General features: G+C 38.2%; 1 protein-coding gene across 10 annotated transcripts in view; it reads left to right on the top strand.

The window, feature by feature from the left end:
* Positions 1-13475, top strand: part of HDAC9 (histone deacetylase 9) — a 986654-nt gene that overhangs the window by 681915 nt on the left and 291264 nt on the right. The window lies entirely within an intron of this gene.

Raw genomic sequence — 13475 nt, 5'->3', positions numbered from 1 at the left:
ACATTCCCAAGCCTTGATATCATCTTTTATTTAAAAGTCAATGAACGGAACAACCAGGTTATTTAACTTTGACAGACATCTTTGATAAGTATGCTCAGGAGCTACATTTTATAATGTATTACACCACGAGCCAGCATTCCATACTAGGAGCTACAGACTGGATATATCTGGATATATTTCTCTCACCACGTTAGCCACTGTTTCTGATCCCTCTATTTCTTGGACAAACAGACCTGTCCTGGTATCCCAGGCAACCCAGGACTGTAGCCAGGGTCAGCGGAAGCTGCTTGGATCAGTCATGCCTCGTTCAATCCCTGTTCTTAAGAGAATTTTTGCTCATAGTCAGATACATGCTGTAGAGAAATACTTTTTGTAGGTAGTCAGAGCAGTAGCCTTTAAGAATTAGTTATTTCTCAGTTCTTTTTACTGAGAGTGTTTTGTATTCAGCCATAAGCTTTCAGAGACACAGATATCCTATTGTAATGCCAATTACATTCACTCCAAATCATTTCCTTACTTTAAAAGCAAGCTTGATTATCAAGTTTTGTGATGCTGTTTCAATAGTCATGTGTGTGGCTGTCTACTATTGTAACCCTACTGATAATTTCTTTCCTTGGTTAAGAGAGGTGACCCTTCCCTGACATGTTGTGGTTTCCTCTACTTTTATATGTTCACTCCATATGAATGAAACAAGTTCTCTGAATATTAGAATGATCCTACTAGTTTGAGAAAAACATGTTTTTGCAAATGAACAGGGTTTGTAGGTCTTAAAAGAATCAGGCGAGGGACTTCCCTAGCCGTACAGTGGTTAAGACACTGTGCTTCCACTGCAGGGGGCATGAATTCAATTTCTGGTTAGGGAACTAAGATCCCACATGCCATGCAGCACAGACAAAAATTAGGGGAAAAAATCAGGTGAAAGAGTGGATTGCAAACCAGATAATGCAAGCATGACATAAACATAACCAAATGCTTCAAACTGAAAACTGGGTCATTTCACATGATTAGTTTCTTTGCCATAATGTCAACACCCTAGTATTTATCAGAAGTTATATTCCAAGCACAAATAGGGAGATCAGGTGGAGTTTATTTTCATGTTTAATGTATGTGATGAGACACGTGCATGTTCACGCATGCTCAGTTGTGTCCCGCTCTTTGTGACCTCAAGGACTGTAGCCCGCCGGGCTCCTCTGTCTGTGGGATTCTCCAGACAGGAATGCTGGAGTGGGTTGCCATGCCCTGCTCCAGGGGATCTTGCAGACACAGGGATCAAACCCACATCTCCTGCATCTCTGGGACTGGAAGTTGGATTCTTTACCACTGAGCTACCTGATGAGGCACATTTCTGGCCTAAATGAGAAGTTATATAAACTTACATTTTAAAAAATACAGAATTTTCTACTTAGTAACTTTTCAATAAATTTTAGTTGAATCGACAAATATTAATTTGCAGTATATATACATAATGTGTACATGTAAATCATAAACACTTAGGAATTTACCAGCTCAAATTTGAAAACACTGAAAGTGAAAGTTACTTTGCAATTACTGCTCTGTAAGGATTCACTAAGTGATTCCAAAGTTACATACTTCAGTAGGAAAAACCTTATTGTCTTATTTACCTTAAGAATGTTGCATCCTGACACTTAAATTCTTAGGATAAAAATACTAAATATTCTTTTAAAAACGTGCAGAGTATGTAATTTATGTGTCTGTTAATAGCCCCTCCACCGTCACTGGGACTAAAAATATATATTTGGTTAGTGACTTTCATTTAGTGCTTTTCCAAATCCAAAGGAAATGAAATGTACTATCTTCACTCTGCTCTTCCAAATATTATTCTGGCTTTAATCCAAACTTAAATTTCCCCTGTAACATGCATACTCTTACAGTCCACATGGTCTCAAAATTCATCTTAGTATTTCTAATGATCTCTTACTTTAGAGGAGAACTCTTAAGGCTTTCACTTGTGATATGTTTGAAAACAAATTTTTTATGTTTTAAGGGCGTTTCTTTTGGCTTTTTAATATCTATTTGTTGTAAATACATCAAAAAATAAAAATAAAATGTAACATTTAAGTCACTTTGAAGTCACATGTTCTTTGAGAATATTTAGCTTTTGTTTCCCAAAGAAAGTTATAAATCTTTACTCAGTGGTTGTTCCAGTAGAAAGTAAGGAAGAGAGAGAGTAGGTTATAAAGTTATGCAATTTGCTTAAATTCCTTCTGTAACAGCTATACATTTTGAAACAACTATGAAGTTATTCTGTACTAAACTCACATAATTTTTAAGGCACACCTTTCAAACCTTTACCTTCCATGTAATCCCCAATAGCCAAAGGGATAGTCACACCACCCTAATATTTCTAAAGAACAAAGCAGTGGTCCAAGGGGGAAATGTTGTCTGAGTTCAGTCAGTTGTTGAAGATGAAGTCTCTAGTCTGCTTCCTGTGAGAACGTGAATGGACCAAGAAACAAACTAAGATGGAGCCCCTCCCTGCTGGCCCGATGGAGAGCCTGGCTGAGGATATTTCTGGATGGCCAGGGGATCACTTAGCTTCTGTTGTACCAAGGAAGAATGTGTGTTGTAGAGCCAGGTTACCACATATTCAAATGCATTTTGTCATTTTGGAATATAAGTAATAATGCATGCATGCTCAGTCACTTCGGTCGTGTTCAACTCTGTGACCCCATGGACTGTAGTCTGCCAGGCTCCACTGTCCATGGGGATTCTTCAGGCAAGATCTGGAGTGGGTTGCCATGCCCTCCTCCAGGGGATCTTCCTGACCCAGGGATCGGACCCATGCCTCTTATGTCTCCTGCATTGGCAGGTGGGTTCTTTATCACTAGCACCACCTTGGACTCCCCATAAGTAATAATTCAATGTTTATTACATATTGAATTTAAGGAGTACTTTTTTTCATTCTATCTAAAGCCAAGGCATGGTGTTTAGTATGAATTCTGATGGCTAAGGAAAGGGCAATGCCTGTCATTTTCTCTGCCATAGTCTTCCTTTCTGCTCAGCTGTTCCTGAGAGAAATGAGGCTTGGCCATGGCTCCCAACAGGATTTTGAGAGTAGATGATATAATTGTGCTGTGTGTGTGTGCACGCACGCCCAGTTGTGTCTGACTCTTTGCAACACATGAAGCCCACCAGGCTCCTCTGTCCATGGGATTCTCCAGGCAAGACTACCAGAGTGGGTTGCCATTCCCTCTCCAGGGGATCTTCCTGACCCAGGGATCGAACTTATATCTCTTTTGTCTCCTGCATTGGCAGGTGGATTCTTTGCCAACTGTGCCACTTTGCTAGTTTATGCCAAGTGGAATTCAGTGATACCGAATTTAATAGCAGATAAATTTGGTTGACTTTTAGCTTCCCCATCACCCAGTACCATTTAAGCTCTTCTTTCTCCCAGCACTAGGTTCCTTTGCATAATCTGTGAAAATTCTTTTTTTATACCATCAGTTTTTTAGTCAGTGTCTAATGAGAAGTAGAATTGTAGCGTTTGAACTAAAGCAGTGTTTGTGAAAGCCATTACAAATAGTTCAAAGAATTTTTAAGTGGACGTTTAGAGGGTGGCACATCACAACGGAAAGTGAAATACATTGGAATGTTTAAGTGTGAGAATAGCAAAAGTGGCCTCTTCCCCTGTCTTTTTGTTTGTTTCTGCTTTTAATGAAGATATGTTCCCAAGTTAGGCAAGCTCTTGTTAATCCCCAGGTTTTAGTTTACAGCTTACTTCCTTCAGGAAGCCTTGTTTGGCCAGCTAAATCCAAATTAAATCAATTATGGTCCCTCGTAACTGGATTTTTTTTCCCTCAAAGATTGTAATTGATTTATTTTGGGGATTGTGTTAAAATGGGCTGTCCGTGTGGGAAGAGATTGTGTTTCCTCTTCTCTCTGACCCCAGCACTGCGGTACCTGACTAGCCCAAGGATCTAGCTCAGTGTATATGCCTGCTGTACAATAAATGAATATGCAAGTGAAACAAGAGTAAAGAGACGTGAATCACATGCAGCTGTACAAAAAAAGGTTATTTGTATGTTAGATGAAATTTTGAGGTGACATTTATATTTTTTAATTAAAAAATGTTCATTGGAAGCAATTTCGTAAGTCTGGAAAACTGTAAGGGGAGAATCACCTGTTACTCTGTCACCAGAGAAAACCATAAGTAAAATACACATTTATTTCCAGTCATTTTTCCTCTTCTATGTGCCTCTCTCTGACAGTGAAGGAAAGTTATATGTTTGTGTTCATGTCTGCATGCGTGTGTACATCTGTAAATACATATGTGTGTTTGTGTATGTGTGTGTTTATGTGTGTGTTTTAAGACATCTCAGAGTAACTATTGTTACCACCTGCATTAGAATGCAGAGATTAATTTCATTTGGGTAGATAAAAGTTAACTGTCCTCAAATATATGTGCCTGAAATTTCTCCTGAAAAGTTCCTCCAATGTTTGCCTATCTAATTCTCACTGAAGATGATAAGATAGCTATCTTTTTTTTATTTAGGAGACTAAATCAACTTGGTCACATATATATTGTATTATAAGTTATTTCTTATATAATAACATTTTTAAAATATATATTAATGTATGTTAGTTATATGTATATGTACATGTATATATCTTTTTTGAAGAAAAAAATTTTGTGGCTTTTTCATACCTGAGAAAGTCATCCTACAACCTTCACACATTCTTGGACACAGATTTACTAGGACACATTTTTTTTGTCTGAAAATCTGGAAGTGTGGTTAAATGCTCAAGCATTTAATATTCAAAAGGAGAGGTCTAAGTTTAGCAATGAAGAGAAGTCTGGACCATCTTGGTATGTGTTCCTTTGTGGGCAGCCTGTTCATTCTCTTCTGGTGCCTCACAGTATATTTTCTTCATCCTACTAATCCAAAATAAAATCATTCTTATGAGCATTTGCAGTTACATACTCATGTACATGTCTCTTTCTATTATGGATAAATGTTTCAGTTATTCCAATTATTCTATGAATCTGATCCCCTCCTTGAGAACAATCACTGTCTATTCGTTGATCTCCATACTTTCTGAACATATCTAAATTTTTATTTAATGGCATTGATCTGGTTTTTTATGAAATTTGAATTCTTCTTTTGTTGCCTCCAAAGTAGACTTTAATTTTGCCACTGTGGTTTTAGTTCTCTTGCCATCCTCGTTTACCTTATGCATCTTTTTACTCATTAATTTACCTTGGTCTCTCCTTTCAGCTCTTGGCTCCTATTTTATAGGACCAATGTCTTCTGACATTTGAGGATTCCCCCAAATTTCTAAAATCTTATTTTGCTTCCTATAGTTGGAAAAGACTCTGATGCTGAGAGGGATTGGGGGCAAGAAGAGAAGGGGACAACAGAGGATGAGATGGCTGGATGGCATCACTGACTCGATGGACGTGAGTCTGAGTGAACTCCGGGAGTTGGTGATGGACAGGGAGGCCTGGCATGCTGCGATTCATGGGGTCGCAAAGAGTCGGACACGACTGAGCGACTGATCTGATCTGATCTGATAGTAAATCAAATTCACTGAGCTAAGTAGTAGGAATTATGTTTCCCTTTATATTTCTGTAGCATATTCTCATAGGCCCAGTTTTTGTTTTTTGTTTTTTTTTTTCCTCCTCACTCAAACTTAAAAAAGAGTTTTTTGAGGTATAGTTGATTTACAGTGTTATGTTAGTTTATGGTGTAGAGCCAAGTGACTCAGTTATATGTTTTCTGACTTTTTTTTTGTTAGAGTTTATTGTAAGATATGGAATTTTCGTTTTCTCTACTGTACAGCAGGACTTCAGCTGTTTTATATATAGTAATTTGCATCCAATAATCTCAGACTCCTAATTTATCCCTCCTCTTATCTTTCCCCTTTGGTAATGATAAATTTGTTTTCTGTGTCTGTGTTTCTGACTGTGTTTCTGTTTTGTAAATAAGTTCATTTGTACCATTTTTAGATTCCACATATAAGTGATACATATGATATTTGTCTTTGTCTGACTTCAGTTAGGGTGACCATCTCTCAGTTCATCCATGTTGCCACAAATGGCATTATTTCCTTCCTATTTTTTATGGCTGGGCAATAATTCTATGGTGTATTTATACACTGTCTGTGTGTCTGTGCTCAGTTGTGTCCCTGACTCTTTGCAGTCCATGGGCTGGCAGCCTGCCAGGCTTCTCTGTCCATGGAATTTTCCAGGCAAGAATTCTGGAGTTGGTTGCCATTTCCTACTCCAGGGGATCTTCCTGACCCAGGGGTTGAACCTGCATCTCTTGCATTTCCTGCATAGGTAGGTCGATTCTTTATCACTGTGCCACCTGGGAAGTCTATATATACAGTTCAGTTCAGTCGCTCAGTCGTGTCCGACTCTTTGAGACCCCATGAATCGCAGCACGCCAGGCCTCCCTGTCCATCACCAACTCCCGGGGTTCACCCAAACTCATGTCCATTGAGTCAGTGATGCCATCCAGCCATCTCATCCTCTGTCGTCCCCTTCTCCTCCTGCCCCCAATCCCTCCCAGCATCAGAGTCTTTTACAACAACTCTTTGCATGAGGTGGCCAAAGTACTGGAGTTTCAGCTTTAGCATTAGTCCTTCCAAAGAACACCCAGAACTGATCTCCTTTAGAATGCACTGGTTGGACCTCCTTGCAGACCAAGGGACTCTCAAGAGTCTTCTCCAACACCACAGTTCAAAAACATCAATTCTTCGGCCCTCAGCTTTCTTCACAGTCCAACTCTCACATCCATACATGACTGGAAAAACCATAGCCTTGACTAGACGGACCTTTGTTGGCAAAGTAATGTCTCTGCTTTTGAATATGCTATCTAGGTTGGTCATAACTTTCTGTCCAAGGAGTAGGCGTCTTTTAATTTCATGGCTGCAGTCACCATCTGCAGTGATTTGGGAGCCCCCCAAAATAAAGTCTGACACTGTTTCCACTGTTTCCCCATCTATTTGCCATGAAGTGATGGGACCAGATGCCATGATCTTCGTTTTCTGAATGTTGAGCTTTAAGCCAACTTTTTCACTCTCCTCTTTCATTTTCATCAAGAGGCTTTTTAGTTCCTCTTCACTTTCTGCCATAAGGGTGATGTCATCTGCATATATATACAGTACATCTTCTTTGTCCATTTATCTCTTGATGAACATTTAGCTTGCTTCTGTGTCTTGGCGATTGTAAATAGCACGGCTATGAACATTGGAGTGCATGCATGCTCGGTCACTCAGTTGTGCCCAACTCTTTGCAACCCCACGGACTGTAGCCCACCAGGCTCCTCTGTCCATGGGACTTCTCAGGCAAGAATACTGGAGTGGGTTGCCATTTCCTTTTCCATTTGGGGTACATATATCTTTTCAAAGTAAAGTTTTATCCAGGTACATGCCTAGGACTGGAATTACTGGATCATATGGTGACTCTACTTTTGTTTTTTTAAGGAATCTCCATACTGTCTTTCATAGTAGCTGCAGCAATTTACATTCTCACTAATAGTATAGTAGATTCTCTTTTCTCTACACCCTCTCCAGGATTTATCGTTTGTAGGCATTTTGATGATGGCCATTCTGACTGATAGAAGGTAATACCTCTCTGTAATTTTGGTTTGCATTTTTTATTAGTTAGTGATGTTGAGAATCTTTTCATATGCCTGGTAGCCATCTGGATGCGTCCTTTATAGAAATGTCTATTTAGGGGTTCAGCCCATTTTTTTAATTGTTTTTTTGTTTGTTGTTATTGAGCTGTATGTATATTTTGGAAATTATTCCCTTGTTGGTTGTATGATTTGTAAATATTTTCTGCTAGTCTGTAGGGTGCTTTTTTTTTTAATGGTTTCCCTTGTGTTCACTCATTCTTGAAAGCTTGAATATAGAAACATCTTTGCAGATATTTACCAGCAAATATGTAGTGAATTGTGTTTGACTTCACTTTTTGCCAACTTGCATACCGCCTGAACCTCCTCCTCTGTTATATAGTGAATGGCAACACCTAATTTAATTCCCAGGTTCTAATAGACTTTCATATAGTGTAGTTGGAAGCTCTATAGTGAAATTTCTCCCACCCACTTCCTTTTTTTAGCTGCTGATGAAATGATTTACATAAACAAACAGATCTCTAAGTCTAGAAAATGCTCCTTGTGTACTCAGAGGTACAGTTTAGCAAGTTTTAAACAATTATTTTTGTATATTTCATTTGCTTGCTGAATAAATCAAGTTTTACACATAATTAAAAATGTCATATCTGGTACTTTAAGTGTTCCTATTAAAAGATATTATAACAAATAATTCAGGTGTTAGAATATAAAGAGTATATTTATGGGGAAAAAATTAGGCAAGATAAACCTTATAAATAGATTAGAACTCTAAACCTTATGGATAGATTTCTCTTATAGATGGAAAGTATAACAGCTGTTCTGGACATGATTTAGAGGTTATTAGAAATGACTCCTGCTTCAAAGTAACTCCTTCTATCCATTTTAGTAATCCTACCAATTGCAATCCATTTTTTTAAAGTTTTTTTTTTAACTCTTAAGAGGTCATCTTTGACTTCTCAGCCCCCTATATTTTTTATTTCTTTACCTACCATACAGAGTTTTAAACATACATGTCATATAATTGTCTTTGTGAGTGCCTTACCTTTACTGCTAGGTTATAAGTTAAATGTAATAAATTAAAGTTTCTGCTACCTGGATCATTGAGAGCATTCAGTGACTGTTTACTGAACCTGCATCCTTTAGGGAAGTTATGTTGTGTGTGTGTGTGTGTGTGTGTGTGTGTGTGTGTGTGTGTGTGTGTGTGTGTATTTATTTACTGTGCTTTAGCCCTTGGTTCCATCCTTTGGCCCTGCGAGATGTTTAGTATGTGTCATTGAGCAAATCCTTGGGAAGGTGTGGAACCTCAGGCATTAACCAGAAAAGCAATATGAAGCTGAATTTTAAGAAGCTGGGATCAGGAGTTTTAGGTTGAAAGATTCTGAACTCAGCTTTCCTAATAGACCAGTGTGGACTCGGCCCCACAGTCATATTAGACTGAGCAGAAACATAAAGAGATGAATGCTTTCTATAACTAAAGAAACTGTGTGCAATGATTAAGGAAAGGCAAAGAGGCTACACTGTGAGCTTTACATACTTACCTCATTTAATAAAACTGAAAGCCACAGAAAGCACAAAGTCTAAGCTTATAAAAAGTATCAAAAAATTTTAAGAGTTTTTTTTTTTTTTAGCAGAAAATAAACAACTAGAGTTTAAAATTCAGGTAAAGGTTTATGTTAAGACTCGTTTGTGTATTTTATTTATTTTCTCAAAACCTAGCTTTAACTCTTGTCCCATTGATTAAGAGACAGGTTGATCTCTGTCTTTAGACAGGCTAAAGGGTCAAAGAAAAGTGGAATTCGATGTGAATCCCAAAGAGAAGAGCAGGCTTGTTCCTCACTCTGTAAGTTTCTGTTTTTGAGGGGAGAAAAGGGAAAAAAAAAGATGAAAGAAATGGAGATGAAGGATGAGGTTAAGTCTCACCTTGCAGTCTACCTGTTAACTCTTCATTGCTACATCATTAAGATGAGTAGGTGGAGGTTTTGGGTTCCAGACTTTATTTTCTCTTAAATTCGAATGTCTTTCCAAGAGCTCCTGGACTTTGTATTATAATCTCCAGATACTTGGCAATAATTTTCAGCTACCATAACCTGTTTCATTTTTTTTTTTTTTTTTGCAGTGGCTAATGGAGAAATTGTTGTTTTAAGAGAAATGATTACTATGGAGATGAAGTTAGATAGGTCAAGAGATGAAATAGTGAGAAAAATAAGCAACCTAATGATTAGAATCTCTATTCTTAAAGAATATGTTTTCAAAATGAGGGAAATGCTATATTTTATGTTTCCATGTTAATCATTAATATATCTTTTATGCAGTACAAAACTGGTAGAAAATATGTTCAGCAGTTCCTGTTATGTAATAGCAACTCATAAATACTTGATATATCTGAGTTGTGCAGATGTGTCTAATGTATTGTCGTATTGTGAATGTTGCTTTTTATGCCTGCTTACTTTTTTTTTCCTGCCTTCCTCTTTTCTCTCTTTCAGCTTTATTTAAAAATATTTATTCATCTATTTTTTGTATAAAATTCCATGTATAAATATAATGAGTATAATAAATGCTTGTGTTCGAGGCACCTACTGGTAGGAAGATAAGATGTCCTTGTGGCTCAGATGGTAAAGAATTTGCCTGCAATGCAGGAGGCCCAGGTTTGATCCCTGGGTGGGGAAGATCCCCTGGAGAAGGGAATGGCAACCCACTCCGGTATTCTTGCCTGGAGAATTCCATGGACAGAGGAGCCTGGCAAGCTACAGTCCATGGGGTCACAAAGAATAGGACACAACTGAGTGGCTAACACTTTCACTTCACTTTCACCAGGAAGAAGATAAGGCATGTAATACAAAAGAAATTAGTCTATAAAAACTACCAATGAGGTCCACCAAGTAGGTTCATCAAGAAAGGTTTTTATAATTGATGGAGATATCTGACCTAGTTATCCCATCAATTCATTTATTCATGTTTTTCACTCATTTATTAAAATTACACTTGAGAATCTACTGTTTTCCCAGCATATTTATAGACACTAAGAGTTCAGAGGTAAACAATATAACTCTAGTCTGTGTTGTACAGATAGTAAAGAAAATAACCAATTAACAAGATTATACACCAATTATAGAATTGTACTAAATGTTACAAAGAAGACCTAGAAGATGCTATGAGTGACTCATTGGAAAGGACCCTGATGCTGGGAGGGATTGAGGGCAAGAGGAGACAGGGACAACAGAGGATGAGATGGCTGGATGGCATCACCCACTTGATGGACATGAGTTTGGGTAGGCTTCGGGAGTTGGTGGTGGACAGGGAGGCCTGGCGTGCCACAATTCATGGGGTTGCAAAGAGTCTGACATGACTGAGCGACTGAACTGAACCGAGCAATGCTTTATTGAGGAAGTGACATTGAGACAATCTTGAAGAATGAGTAGGTATTAGCTGAGCGAAGGGGGCCAGAAGGCAGAATTTTTGGCATAGATGGAACAGCATGTATGAAGATCCCAAGGCACGTGTGATTTTGAGTCTTTTGAAAACTAGAAGGTAAAGTAAACCTTTGTGGGAGAAATAAAGATCAAGGCAGGGAAGTATGAGATGAAGCTGGAGAGGTGGGGACAGGCGTGTCTGTGCTGCCTGGAGAAATTTAACCTCATCTTTTTTTTTTTTTTCTTTTTATTTATTTATTTTTTATTTTTTAACTTTACAATATTGTATTGGTTTTGCCATACATCAACATGAATCTGCCACAGGTATACACGTGTTCCCCATCCTGAACCCTCCTCCCTCCTCCCTCCCCGTACCATCCCTCTGGGTCGTCCCAGTGCACCAGCCCCAAGCATCCAGTATCGTGCATCAAACCTGGACTGGCAACTCGTTTCATATCTTTGAAGTCACCAAAGGACTGAAGCAAAGGTAGTGACTCTTAAGTGGCAAATAGAGTAGAATGAAAGTCAGATAGCCATTACAGGGCTATCTCAGGAGTTCAGATTAAAGATAATAGTACCTTGGATTGTATGGTTTCAGCATTGGAGATAAGAGAGTTAGTATGCATCTTCCAGGGAAAAATAGACATTACTTGTTGGTTTATTGGAGAGAGAGTGTCAAAAGGACAGTAAGATTTCTTACGTGAGCAGTGGTGGTGATATCCTTCACTGAAATGAGAAACGGTATGTGAAGCTTAAGATTATGAGCTCAAATACGATATTTCTATTTTATGAAAACTAGGAGACATCCAAATGGAGATTTTAGATGGGCGATTTAGATGAGTGTTCAAGTGTATACCGCTCAGGAGGGAGATCAGCCCTGAAGATGAAAATATGAGATTTGGGGGCGTGTGGAGGGATTCTGAAGCCATTTGTGTCTTAAGAATCAATATTACATACTTAGAGGGCATCACAAGTCAGACAAAGATAAATACTGTATAAACTAAAATCTGTATAGTCAGATCTGGAGTCTAAGAAATAAAACAAAGCGAAGTGACAGCGTACTCAATTGTGTAGATGCCAGAGGGAAGGCGGCTGGAGAGCTGGGCCAAATAGGTGAAGGGGATTAAGAGATACAGGCCTCCAGTTGTAAAATAAATAAGCCATGGCAACGTAATAACAAGGTACAAGGGATATAGTAAAAGAACTGTAGTAGGGACTTCCCTGGCGGTCCAGTGGTTAAGACTATGCTTGCACTCTGCGGGGCACAGCTTTGATCCCTGATTGGAGAACTAGGGTCCCACATGCTGTGTGGTTTGGTCAAACAAAAAAATTGTAACAGCTTTGTATGGGCACAGATGTTTACTAGACTTACTGTGGTGATCATTTTGCAGTGTATGAAAATGTCAAATCACTATGTAGTACACCTGATTTAATGTAATATTGTATATGTCGGCTATATTTCAATTAATAGAAAGAAGTGGATATTATTTGGACCAGTGAAATAGTTTTTTCTTAGACATAATTTTTGCCACATGGTTTCAAAATACACATGTCATTCTGCATGATTTTAATACACTGAGGGACACATATTTTCCCCTCTTGAATAACATCCTTCTAACACAATAATGTAAGGGGGAATAAAATGCATTAATTGAACCTACTTTATAACACTAATTGCTTGTACTTATCTGTTCTTGAATAGATATTTAGAAAGTTATTATAATGGACTCTTCTGCATTCTATGCCCCCAGAGAATGTATTTTGATGGTAATTTATTGGAATAATTCATTGGTTAAATAATTTCTTACATCAGGCAGTTTTGTAAATAACATGTTTTCCCCCCAAGGAATAGGGTTAAGGGTGGAAATCTTTTTATAATAATTATCATCTAATTTGTTTCTTTAAAGAGCCCTACCTTGTATATGCCTAATAGTTCATTTCATCAAATGTGTATGAAATCTTTCACATCAGAGGCTCTGAAACATGAAATGTGTTAACTCATGATAATTTAAATGCAGATTTTGTTGTGTCTATGTGATTTCTACTAAAGATATTGCTACTGACTTATTTTTTTTAAGAAACACTTCAAATGTTCCACAATATTTTAAAAACTATCAGTTAAGTTCAGTCGCTCAGTCGTGTCCAACTCTTTGCAACCCCATGAATTGCAGCATGCCAGGCCTCCCTGTCTATCACCAACTCCCGGAGTTTACTCAAACTCACGTCCATCGAGTCGGTGATGCCGTCCAGCCATCTCACCCTCTGTCGTCCCCTTCTTCTCCTGCCCCCAATCCCTCCCAGCATCAGAGTCTTTTCCAATGAGTCAACTCTTTGCATGAGGTGGCCAAAGTACTGGAGTTTCAGCTTTAGCATCATTAAAAACTATAGTATCTGTATTACTTATAGATTGACATAAATTATGAGAGAAGCACAGTAAGCAGAAAAGAAACTCTTTCTGCACAAC

This window comes from Bos indicus x Bos taurus, chromosome 4, assembly GCF_003369695.1.
Source record: "Bos indicus x Bos taurus breed Angus x Brahman F1 hybrid chromosome 4, Bos_hybrid_MaternalHap_v2.0, whole genome shotgun sequence".
NCBI lineage: Eukaryota > Metazoa > Chordata > Mammalia > Artiodactyla > Bovidae > Bos > Bos indicus x Bos taurus.
Note: the sequence above shows the minus strand (reverse complement) of the source record. Positions and strands in the feature narration are given on the sequence as shown.